The following is an 8,590-nucleotide window of genomic DNA, read 5'->3' on the forward strand; positions in this document are numbered from 1 at the left end:
TCAAGCACAAATACTGGTTCTTACAATCTTTTTATCCCCTCTTCCACAATGGTCCCTGAGCTATGAATAGGTGAAAATAAAACTATTCCAATGGTTGGGGGTTACAGCTCAGCTTGTGTTTTCCTCCTCAGGATTACCTGTAAGGCCACAATTATCTAAAAAATGCTTCAATAAACAAAACAAAACTAAACTAAACTAAACAAATAAGTGAATAAAATAACAGAAGTGTTAAGTCTTTGGAGGTATGACTTAATAGCTCCTTGCCTTTCATCTTTCCTTTTAGACTTGATAATTTTTATCTGTTTATTCACCTGAGACAAACTGTTTCCAAGGTTAGTAACTTAAATGTTATTTATTTTTTCCCATGACCATCTGTAGGATTACTGTATCTGGGTCTTATGGCAGTTTTATTTTTAGTTTTTAGGTATATTCTGATTTCTAGATTTGCTAGACCAATTTACAGTTCCCTCTAGCAGATAATATGGGTCCTTTTATCACCCAGGGTCATGGATAATTTCTTTTTATTAAAGTGGAGAATAGAAAAGCTACTTTCTACTTGCAAAAACAGGTTACCAGATCTTCCTCTACACAGGAAAAGAGACAAATGATTCCATATATTGATGAACAGCACTACCACATTGCAAAGAGGTAAAAAGGTGATATCAGTTAGGAATGGTTTTTAAGGGACATATACATATATACATTTGTTTTTATTACTTTAAAATTATTCTATGAGTTTTGAAAATTAAACATCACTCAGCATATTAACAGTACAGAAATTCAAATACCTGCATGTCTGGACCAGCTGGTGTCACTTCTCTTATTCATTTAGAATTAAAGTTGAATTTATTGTATGTAAAATATGTACAAAGTGATTACTTCATTTGGGAAACTTCAGGATGTACATTATCCATAACTGAGTATAGGCTTCCATCATGATACATAAATATGTTTTTAGCTCTTTATACTAAAATTAATTTAATCTGCATAACAAGAGGTTGTTCTCAATAAATTCCATTTACAAATCTGAATATGCAATGAAGAAAATGTAGTCACAAAGATTTAAAGGAGATTGAAAAATAATGGAGCAATGAAAAACATCTTTCAATTCTGTGACACTCAGATGGAGCTTGTTGAGCTGGATCTGTCAATAGGAAACTTTCTGTCAAAGAAGTGGACATCTGACTAAGGCTTTATTACTGATTTTCAATTTTGTCCTCATGTATTTAAATTTTATTTAGATTATAGTGATGTTGAAATTTGAGTTTAAATTCCCAGCAAAATATTGTTGTGGCTCCTAACAAACATGTTAGAAAATGATCATATTCTGGGTAGACAATGGCTGTTAGAAGCCTAATTTCCATTTTGTGGTTTATGGCTTCTTTTTAATATGTGAATAGCACAATTATGCTTCAGAAGATGATAAATCTCCTCTTGGTAAATAAGCTATGCCCAGAATGTTGATGATTTAAGTACAGTAGCATCATAGCTTTAAAAGGGTCTTCATTTCAAAATGTATCCATATAGCTATATTAAAATGTTTAGTTCAAAGCTAAGTAAAACTCTTTCTCTTTTCCAGAAAGAAATGGATGAAAGTTAAGATTAGTTTCCCAGTTGTTTAGAGATAATGCCATGAAATCTGAACTCATTTCTTTCACTCTCTGAAATTCTAGCTTAAATCATCTAAACAAGTTATTTTTGAGCAATAAGAAGAACCCTAAAATACCTTACTACAGTATAACTACATTCCCACACAGTCCTGGCAGTGGTTCATACTCACCATCATACTTAATCTCACTGCTGCTAGATTTACAGCTTGATGCATCTATCTGAGGTGAAACTACAGTAAGTAGATTTGCTTTCAGATATTGGTTGTCAAGTCACGTTATCTAGTTTATAGTACTCTGAATTATATTTAGTGCTTTCCCAGTCTTTGCTAACACAACATCTCATAAAAATCAGATAACATGACAGTTGAATTTAAGAGATCTCTTATTATATTTGAAATTCAACTGATGTTCCAATTTAATGGCAATAGATGATCAGCAATGAAATGACATCCTCGTATCAAAGATATTTTTATGCCAATGTATTTTTAATTCTCTCGTGTCTTTTATTATTTTGACAGGTTTTCAGAAACAGCTTCATAAGTCCTTATTTGGGGTATGACTTTTATGAAGGAAGAGACATATCTTAAAAGTAAAAACATGGAATTATAAAATATGAAAAATGTTAATGAAAATCCTAGAGTGTTTGAAGTTTATATTGTTTGGAAACTTTCTGGTTAAAAATGATTCAAATTTAAGAGAAAACTACTTATAGCTAGTATCTGGTAATGTCTTCTTTAATAGTATTCAACCAAAGTAATAGAAAGGGTGTGTTTGCAGCATTCTTACCTCTTCATGTAATGCTAGTGGAAAAGGAACTAATTGTGTGATAGTGAAATATCTTGAGATGGGTCAAAAACATGTAAGCACAGAATAATAACTTTAAGCAAAAAAATACTTAGAAGAAAGTTAAAAATCAGGATGAATAAATCTAAATCTGTATATATATATGTATATATATTGTGTGCATATGTGTGTGTGTGTGTGTTTAACAATATACTTTTCTTCAAAAAATAGCCATACTAAAGACTATAGGACCTATCAGGTAAGTGAATTAGGTTAGGCCACATTTTACTAAATAGATCATCATTTTATGTGAAGAGAAACAAATATTGATAGGTTTTGCCTAGTGCCATTTTGTGCAACAAAATGTAATAAGCATAGTGCGTTCATGTTTATTATATCATAAATCTTGCAAATATTTAGACTAGTTGTTTAGTCTTTACTCAATGAAAGGTGTGAAAAATTCTGAAATGAATGGACCCATCAGTCTTCACAGGGGTAAGTAGCAAAATCTTTGCAAAGTTGTTTGGCAGTGATTCTTTGATCTGCAAACCCAGCGGTAGGTAATAAATTGTTCATCTCTCAGTAGACCTGCCCTGAACTCTTGATGAACCAAAGCTCCATGAGTTTTCCTGTGTTTGCTTTTTGTTGTTGTTGTTTGCTGTATATTTTCATCATTATGTAACACCTGTTTATGTGTCTTATTTTAAAATAAATATTTTTAATAAGTTCATGAGAATTTCTTCCAGTATATTTTGATCATATTCATCTTCAACCCCTCCCACTAATACTCGCAGATCCATTCCCACCTCCCTACTCACCCAACCTCTCAAGGGATTAAAGTCCTGAGCCACCACATCCAGCAAAACTTTTCTTAAAGAGCAAAGGTTTTCTGAAGTTTTTGATTTTTCAGATCATATTTTATTCAACCATTTTAGAAATAAATTTCCTCATCTACTCTGACTACAAGATTTTGAATCAGCCTAATGTTTTATTATTAGGTTTTTGTTGTTTGAGTTATAGTACTCTATTAACATATTGTAATATAAATTTTAGCGTCCTGAAAAAAAGCTGCTAATATTTTTATTAAAGGTGAGAGGAAAATTGTGGAAGCTGTCAATAGTCAGAAAAGCATTTGCTATCATAAATGATTTCTATGATAATTGCAAAAATGTGGACCTTAAAATATTATGTAAATTATATTAAGTGACAAAGTCACACAGGTTTTGAGAAATTATACCGCAGTTGCTCATTAACAGGTCAACATTAATGTAAATCTCTTTGAAGATTTATTTTCTCTTTTTTTGTGTGGAGAAAAAACTTTATTGATGTATTGATGGTTTAACTATGACTAACCAATCCCATTCTTATTTGAAGGATCATTCCCTTGATCCAGTCAATAAATACTGCATGTGTGAAAAAGGAATTTGGATTGATGGGCAAGAATCATAATCACCATGTACAGATTTATGGGTTGAGGGGATAATGTGATTATGCAAAGAAAATGAAATGATGCTTATGGGCCCTTGATGAACAACAAAGAGTGTTTGTATTAAGTATGTCACAGATGTCAGAGGAACCTGGACCAATGTTTCGTCAAACTCTCATTGTCTTACAAGCTCATGAGAGTCAGAATCATGGAACTTTTTGTACATTGTACCTTCCAGAGGGAGATTTTTCTGTTCTCAGTGAACAAATAATTATTGCAAAAGCAGCAGAATTCCCATCAGACATTCTTCAGGTTCGTATTCCTACCCAGTTTTACTCTCTTACCATATGATATTATGTAGGTTCATAATGTTCTATAAATCATTGTCCAGAGATTCAAGTGCCCAAACTGTCTCATCTGGCAATTTTTAAACTGATACTCATCAAAAGTAAATTGAGTTGAATATCTTGTCAGCATCGATGACACCAAATAAATTATCCAAAAATTAACAGACAAGGCTTTATTTAATTCAGATTTTCTCAGTAATGTGAGATTTAATCGTCATATAAGAGAAGATTGAAATTAAGCATATGACAATAAAAGTGAATCAATTAGAACAAAGTAAAATGATCTCTGCAACCTGAAGTTAAGCTTTTCAGCTCTTTCAGAGGGATCTTTTGCTCTTCATCTAAAAGAAGACCTGGTATAACAAGCGCTTTGGAGATCTAAAAACTGAACTCTATTTTATATCCACAGGAACCACAACTGCAATTAGCCTGGCAGCAACTTCAAAAATGTCAGAATGTAGTCGCTGCACAATCTGACATGAAGCAATGAGTTATCTCTTCAAAGGGCATTGGACTTCATCAAATCTGCTGACACCACCTAGTTTTACCTGAATTGGTAGCAAAAACTGTGTTATTTATAAACAAGCCAAACTTGTCCTTGTTTTTGAAAACTAGGGATAATTGGTTCATGAGTTGAACTTTATCTTTTCTCTTTGCTATATTCACTTTTTAATATTTTACTATTTACTATATTGTTATAATTATTATTAGATGGGTATGTGTGTGGGGGGGTGAACACATGTCATGACACGTGTAGAGGTCAGAGAAAAAAATTCAGGGATTTTTTCCTTCCAGGGTTGTTGAGGTCTTGATTCTCAGTGCTGTGTACTTCAGACTACCTGGCCTATCTCTGTCTCCCATCTTGAGGTAGGAGTTCTGTTATTACAGAAAAGCACAATGGTATCTGACTCTGTTATGTGGGTTCTGGGTTTCAAATTCAGCTTTTAATGCCCAGTAAACCTTTTTATCCACCAATTCATCTTGCTGGCTCTGTATTTATTTTTGATATTATACTTGCAAATTATAAAGCCAATAGACACAGGCCAAGTTTGCATGTGTTTCTTGTATGGATTCATGTATTTTGGATTTCTTTTAAACATTAGATTATTTTAAGAAACTACTGTGATAGTATGTATTGCCTTTCATTAATTCAATTAAATAATTTTTCTACAAAGAAGTTCTATGAGTGACTTTGAATGGAATTTCAGCATTAGAGTCTTAAGCATGTTTGAGACCATAGACACAATTCTTAATGCTTCAAACTAAAATGTCCTTATGATTCGCCTGCACAAATGTATGCTTTCTGACTCTCAAATGACTCAGCTTCTTGCAAGCATCACTGAGTAGTTTCTAATTTCCAACTAATCATGCTGAGAACTCCAAGTCACAGTGACATGAACCTGATTTTTCTTAGTATCTGACAGTATCCAACTTTATTTCCCAGTTCTATCTATCAACTTAGTATTGATTTCATTTTTTATCTTTGCGTAGGAAGATCAGAGGACAACCTTGGGTGTTGGTCCTTGCCTTCCACCTTGTTTGAAACAGCATCTCTACTGAGCTGCTACTGCATTTATCAAGCTAGTGGGCCATAAGCGTCTGAGGTTTCTCATGTCTTTCCTTCAATGTCTATGTAGGAGCATTGAAATCACAGATGAATGCTCCTGTGTGCAGTTTCTATGTGGGTTCTGGGGATCTGAACTCAGGGTCTCAAGTGTATATGGTCAGTGTTTTACCTTTTGAGCTATCCCCCCAGCCTGATTTTTTCTACAGTGTTACTCGGGTATAATTTTCATGTAGTGATGCACTCACCACCATGTTGCATGACTCTAACAAATAAGCATGAAGTATCATCACAATATAAACATTCTCATCCTGTTAGTGTTGTGCCGTGCTCTAAAGCTTCTTTGTCCCTGCCCTGTTTCCACAGCTACCACTAGGCAAACCTTGGAATTGCCACCTGAGACTAAAAGATTTATTTACATTTTGAAAACATCTAGAAGTGGAATCATATCATATGGACACTTCCTGTCTTCTGCTTTTGTCAGTGTAACGGTTTTGAGATTACTTATTCTGTTGCATGATACTTTTTTCGGTCTCATTTTTCTTACTGATGATATATTATTCATCGCATAGATAATGTTATTATGTTAATCCATCCTCACTGGTGAGTTATATTTAAAATGTTTGAATTAGTGCCTGTAAGAGAGTCTCTTGGATAAATATTGAGGGACAGTTTTTTTTGTGGGGGAATCGACTTATGTTTTAAGAAACCTCAGAGATATTCTCCAAAGGAATCCTATCATTTTACATCCCCAACATTAATGTTATGAAAGTACTCTTGCTCCCTTACTTCATCGATGGTCAGTTTTTTTTTTTTAAGTTCAGTCATTTTAGAGATTGCATGACTATATATTGTAATGGTGTTAAATTAGATTTAATATATCTTTTCATATACTTTTCGCCATTTAAATATATTTAGTGACTTGATGTTCACATGTCTTCCCTCTTTATTAATTGGGTTGTTTTCAGTCATTATTATATTCCAGTTGCAAATAAAACTCATTTTTTTTTAAATTTAAGACCTTTATTAACAGGTACCTGCAGTTTGTTGGCAAAAAAACAACTTGTAAACTTTTATTACAAATTAAAAATGAGGTTCTTAAAAATCCCAACTTGACCAGATAAGAAACAATTTAAAAATCTTTAAAGGTATATTGAGAAAAACCAGACTTTTTTTTTTTAAGTGCCTGTCATTACCAAGAAGAGACATCTTTAGGTAAAAATAATAAAATCTTCATGTTGCATAAACAATGCAGATAGTTCTAGTTTATCTGGGAAACTGGAAAAAAGCAAGCACTTAAGGTCTTCAGTGCCAATCTTTTGTTAGTTTCTTATTGCTGGAATTTCATAGTCATTTCCTCTCTTTGGATGACTAAACCAGATGATGGTAAAGATGGTAAGCCGCGTCTCACACATAGCTTCTGATATCTTAGAAGTCTCTTTGTCACTGTACCTGTCACCATGGGCTACCAATTTCCAGCCCTCATGGCAAATCAGAAGAAGGAGCTCTCAGAAATTTTCCAGTGCATTTTCACCAAAGGAAAGGGCATCCTGGCTGTAGATGAATCTGTAGGCACCATGGGAAACCTCCTGCAAAGGATCAAAGTGGAAAACACTGGAGAACTGCAGGCAGTTCCCAGAAATTCTCTTCATTGTAGAAAATTCCATCAGCCAGAGCAATGGAGGAGTGATCCTTTTCCATGAGACACTGTACCAGAAGGACATCCAAGGAAAGCTGTTCAGAGACATGCTCAAAGAAAAGGAAATCCTGGTGGGCATCATGTTAGACCAAGGCAGGAACAAAGAAACCACCATTCAAGGACTTGATGGCCTTTCAGAACGCTGTGCTCAGTACAAGAAAGAGGGTGTTGACTTTGGGAAGTCACATGCTGTGTTGAGGATATAGCACCAGTGTCCCTCCAGCCTTGCTATCCAAGAAAATGCCAATGCTTTTGCTCAGAATGTCAACATCTGTCAGCAGAACGGGCTGATAACCCATTGTTGAACCAGAGGTACTTCCTGATGGTGTCCATGACCTGGAGAACTGCCAGTATGTTTCTGAGAAGGTCCCCTTTTTCTTCAGGTCCTGGTTGCTGTCTACAAGGCCCTCAATGATCATCATGCTTACTTAGAGGGCATTCTGCTAAATAATGACTGCTGGACATGCCTGTACCTAGAAACATACACCAGAGCAAGTGGCTATGGCCAGTGTTACAGCGCTCCACCACACTGTTCCTGCAGCTGTTCCAGGCATCTGTTTCTTGTATGGAGGCATGATTGAAGAGAATGCTTCTCTCAACCTCCATGCTATCAGTCGTTGCCTTCTGCCAAAGCCCTAGAAACCAAACTTCTCATATAAATGAGCCCTGCAGGCCAGTGCACTGGCTACCCTGGGGCAGCAAGGCTGCCAACGAGAAGGCAACCCAGAAGGCTTTTATGAAGCAGGCCCTGTCCATGAAGGTTTCTACAGGTAGTGTCTACTATGTATTTAAAAATGTGATGTGAGAGCTCAGCAAGTAGATTGGGATTAGAAAGAGTTTTGAATTCTCCACCCGAGTGGGACAGTTGATGGCGGAAGATTGGAAGACAGTCTCAATGGAGGAATTTTGGAAGGAAGAAAATAAGAGCACCGAGGTCTGAGCTGTGGGTACCTTTCATTTGGGAAGATGAACAAAAAAGCTACCAAGAAAATTATATAACAGGATGAACCAAAGATCCTAGAAGAAATGGAAAAGAGTCTCAAGGGCTCCATATAACACACTACAGAGAAATCTACTGATGAGCATGCCAGTGACTTTTAACAATACAGTTTCAACAAGGAGAGTAGAGCAAAGGTGTTCATTTAAGAATTTTGCTAGGTT

The 8,590-nt window shown here is 35.1% G+C and overlaps 1 pseudogene; it reads left to right on the forward strand.

Moving 5' to 3' along the window:
• The first annotated feature begins 7,190 nt into the window (after positions 1–7,190).
• On the forward strand, positions 7,191–8,234 carry LOC103727356 (annotated as a pseudogene).
• Positions 8,235–8,590: the final 356 nt, after the last annotated feature.

Source organism: Nannospalax galili, unplaced genomic scaffold (assembly GCF_000622305.1).
Source record: "Nannospalax galili isolate Female #2095 unplaced genomic scaffold, S.galili_v1.0 scaffold87, whole genome shotgun sequence".
Taxonomy (NCBI): Eukaryota; Metazoa; Chordata; class Mammalia; order Rodentia; family Spalacidae; genus Nannospalax; species Nannospalax galili.